At 34.2% G+C, this 4,588-nt stretch overlaps 1 protein-coding gene across 1 annotated transcript in view; it reads right to left on the bottom strand.

Moving 5' to 3' along the window:
• LOC149770860 (toll-like receptor 2) overlaps positions 1–4,588 on the bottom strand; it is a 140,173-nt gene that overhangs the window by 79,913 nt on the left and 55,672 nt on the right. The window lies entirely within an intron of this gene.

Genomic DNA, 4,588 nt, shown 5'->3' with positions numbered 1-4,588 from the left:
TTACATGAGCGCTCTGTGGCGAACTCGGCGGGGGGGGGGGGCTCTATTATACCCGCTATATCAGTTGAGAAATATATTGAACAGATCAGGCCCCAATACTCTCGCTCTGAAAAACATTAAAATAATTATATGCAGAATATCGGTATGTCTCCCTCTTGCCGAAAATGTCAGCACCATATATAGTTTGCAAGTAATGTAATGGGTATAGTAACACACACACGCACACGCACACACAAACACACTTTTTTTGGGGGGGGGGGCGCCGGAAATATGCCCCCCATTTCCAAAAAATTAAAAAGTATTTTATGTTTGTGTCTTTCCCCCTCAGATGTGTTGTATGTTTTATTTAAAACAAAATTTTATATAAAAAAATTTTGTTTGTAGATATTTTGATGGGGTATTTATGTTTCCATAGTGTTATCTAAAGGGTTGTTCGTCCGAGTCTGGTTTCCCTCACCTTGCTCGAAGTTCCTTCCCTTGAAATATTTTGTGACCTTTGCTATATGTCGCCTAGGTCTCAGTGTTTGCTATATGTAATGGTGCTATATTGTATGTATGCTATATTTTCTTTATGTTTGAGACAGCAAGTATAGATCAACTATCTTTCCCAGTTGTATTTCTTCCTTCATGATGTTATATTGTATCTTTTAATTTGTTTTATGGTTTTCCAATTTTGACGATGGAATGGTGTACTATTTAGATTTTGTTTAAAAAAAATAATTTCTCATTTTATTATTCGAGTGATAATATGTGTCGTTCCTCATAATAGGTTTTAAAGATGTTGATAGGTAGGTTAAGCTCGATCCAAGGTTCACGCTTCTTTATTCTTTATGTGTTTATCCTGGGTCGCGTTAGGCTTCCTTTATTTAGTTTATCTGATTATGCTTTATTGAAAGATCCAAACGTATGTATGAGACCACATTATTGTGCAGTGGTCAACCATGCAGTGCGGGAGCTGTATGGATTTTAAGATATAGAAGAAGTTAGTAGGGTTTTAAACTAAGTGTTATACAGTATGTATTTGTGTCTCTGTTTTGTCTGTTTATGTTCTACATGGCGTGTTTTGAAAGACTTTTGATGGGCCTGTCCACTTCGCTTAGCGCCATGTGACTTAGCCCCATGATGTCATCGCTATTTACTTCCCCCTTGTATTTTCCCTGTATCCCTTACTATATATGTCTTTAGAATTTTTTTTCATAGAAAGGAAAAAAAAAAAATAAATTACAAAATTCTTTTATTGTTTTCTTTCTTCCTTTCTTCCCTTTTCTCTTTTAAAAAAAAAGTTATATGGGTTTCTTTGAAATATTTGAAATATAATTTGACATTTTCTTTAAAATATGGCTGTTGTGGGGTGCGAGGAGGGGGTATGGGTATGGCATCAGCTCGCAATTGCGCTACGCGAGCCTTCGGTCTGTCATACCTATTCCTCTCTCCCCCAATTCCAACATAAATTGCGTTATATCAGCCTGACGGTAAGTATCTGTTCGTCGTAAGACGTACTGAGTTCGTATTGTGGTTAATATTCTTATTTTTACTGCGTATCCTATTTAAAAATCTGTATCACCTGTTCACAGGATATCATCGTAGTTACTATATAGTCTATACATTTTTAGAACGATTTTGTTTTTGTAGTCTACATCTATGAATAAAATTTTATTTTTGTTATACTTATATTTTTTGCAAATTTCCATTATTAACTTTATCCTATTATGTTTAGTTTTTTCACATTGGGCAATCGTATGTAGTTTGGTGAAGTTCGCTGTTTTACATAAAGGGCATTTCGGCATTATCCTGAGCATACGACGTTTGATTGCTTCTTCGTCTGTTAGCCAGGTGTTGTGCAGGTATTTAAAAAATTATACTTTGTGTTTTGACAGATCTTATTTTCACCAATTTTTCCAAGTGTTTGTCCAATTTACCCCCCAGTTGTCCTGCTCTAATCTACATTTTATATTTTTGGTTACCTCCTCCCTAATCCAAGCGTCACTTTTACTTATTTCTATTTTCCATAAATCTGTTTTATCTCTATATTTTAAAATTAGTTCTCTTATATGTTTAAATTTGCGTTGCACTTCAATTTTTTATATTAATTTGTTATTTTTGTATATCTCTGGTCGGTTTCTCAAGGTGAAGCCGAACCAGTAGATGTACAGTGCTTCCCACGCTGTAGCCGGGTCTGATTGCAATTTTTTTAATCTATTGATTATGTTAGTTAATTATAGTAGTAGGGGGCTCGGCAACCCCAAGCCCCCTTTACTTTTGGCCCTATATAATGTCTCTTTTTTTACATAATGCATTTTATGATTCCATATATAATCTATTATTTCCTTGTCTGTTTTGTTTAAAATTGTATTATCCATATATATGGATTTAACTATGTACTTAATATTTGAGCATAAATAAGTCTTGGCCACTTGGGCCCGCTCCATGATACGTAATGGCGCCATGGCCAGATTTTCATATTTTCTCTTATTTTGTTGATGATTTGTTCATAGTTTTCTACAGCTTCTTTCTTTTTTACCAAAGTAAACCCTTAGAGCCTTTACCGTGTCTCTCAGTAGGTGTGTGTGTGTGGGGGGGGGGGGGGTAATCCAGGGTGATTGCCCCTCCAGTTAACTATTTTTAAGATTTCGTGCTTGTTGTGGTTTATTTTGGAACCCGACACTTTACCAAATTTTTCAAATTCTTCTACTAGATGCATATAGCCTTTCGCCTCTCTTATAAAGTTGGTGCAATCATATGCATGTTAGAGCATTTTTTATTCTTTTTTAGGTTTGGTATTTGTATGCCTTGCATTCAGGGGCGGATTAAGGCTCACTGGTGCCCTAAGCACTGACAAATCTTGGTGACCCCCTCCTTTCAACGTACACCTGGGAAGATAACCCTAGGGTGTACCATGATCAAAAAACAGAACATTATGATCAATTGGCACTAGTTTTATCAATTTTTTGTTTACAAATCTTCATTCGCTTTTTTTTTTCTTTTCACCCTTTTCTCAACTTTGTGGTGCCCCCTTTGGCCCTGGTGCCCTAAGCAAGTGCTTAGTCTGCCTAATGTTTAATACGCCCCTGCTTGTATTTCTGGGTTGTTTCTTATCGTGTGACTTAGGATTTCTATTGCCATTACGTATTCACCCGATACGTCACGTATTGTAGCATTGATAGTGGACATCCTTGTCTCACTGATCGTTTTATTTCAAATTATTTCGTGCATTTCCCGTTTAATTGTACACATGAAATTATCCCAGTTTGTAGGATTTTGGTCCATTTCAGAAACTGGGTCTGAAACCAAATTTTTTAAAAACATTCTTTATATAGTTTTGTTCAAATCGGTCGAAAGCTTTCTCCTGGTCGAAGAGTACCATAACACTCATCATACATGTTTCATTTATGTAGTTAAATTATAGTTTTAATGTTTAAAATTTTGTTTTGTATATCCCTCCCCCACAAGTTTGATTTACAATAATTATTTTGTTTATCCTAAACGTTACTCTATTTGTTAAAATCCTACTTAAAATTTTATAGTCCGTGTTTAAAAGTGATATGGGCCTCCAGTTTTTAATCTCGTCTCTATCCCCTTTCCCTTTGATATAAGTGTGATAACTCCCTCCCTCATAGATTTAGTCATTTTATTTTTACTTAAAAATATATTGTTATACAAAGCGTTTAAGATCGGGGTCAGTTCACCGTGGAACTTTTGATAGAATTCCACGGTGAGTCCATCGTTCCCTGGCGATTGTTGTGAGTGTCGATATACTTTTTGTGATTTCTTCATCTGAGATGACGTCATCACATTGGTCTCTATGTTCTGTTGATGTCATCTCACAGTCAACATTTTTTAAGTAGCTGTCGATTGTGCTGAAGTATATGTTCTGTGTGGTGTATAGTTCTTTATAATATTGGGAAATATTATTTAGGAAATCTTCTTTTACAGTATGGGTTACATTGATTATTTTGATTTTGTTTAAAATTGTATCACCCCCTTTTCTAAATTCTTCTCGTTTATATACGTTTTTTGCCTTGTTGTAGATCTCTATAAATTTTCCCGCCCTTATTATTCTCCCCTGATTTTCGTCTTCTTCAACGATTTTAATTTTGTCTGTCAATCGTTTTTTTTTTCTCCATCGTCGTTTGTTGTTTTGCTTAGTTCGAATTTGAGTTCGTGTTTGTCTTTTTTCTGTTTTTCCGCCCTCTATTTGAGTACTGAATAGATATTCTTTTTACTATGTTTTTCAAAACATCCCAATCAATTATTATATTAATATTTTCTTCATTTTTGAAGGTTTCAATTTTTTTTTTTATTTTATTATTTGGCCCATATTTTTCTATTATTTTTTTTTTCATTTTTAGGTCAATAGTGAACATGAAATGGTCTGATAGTTTTTGGTTGGTTATTGCAGTATTAATATATGTTAATGGATCATAAAAATTCCCGTAAAATTTATAAAACCTGCTAGACTGGTTTTATTTATAGTTAAAGGTAAATTCTCTTCTTAAAATGTTCAGTTTTCTATGAATGTCATGTAAATTGTGTTTATTTAATAAATTTACCATTTCAGTTCGGTATATTTTGTCACTTGTTAGGTCAG

This window comes from Sinohyriopsis cumingii, unplaced genomic scaffold (genome assembly GCF_028554795.1).
Source record: "Sinohyriopsis cumingii isolate HCF-2022 unplaced genomic scaffold, ASM2855479v2 utg002241l, whole genome shotgun sequence".
Lineage (NCBI taxonomy): Eukaryota > Metazoa > Mollusca > Bivalvia > Unionida > Unionidae > Sinohyriopsis > Sinohyriopsis cumingii.
This window is presented reverse-complemented; position numbering and strand designations above follow the sequence as displayed.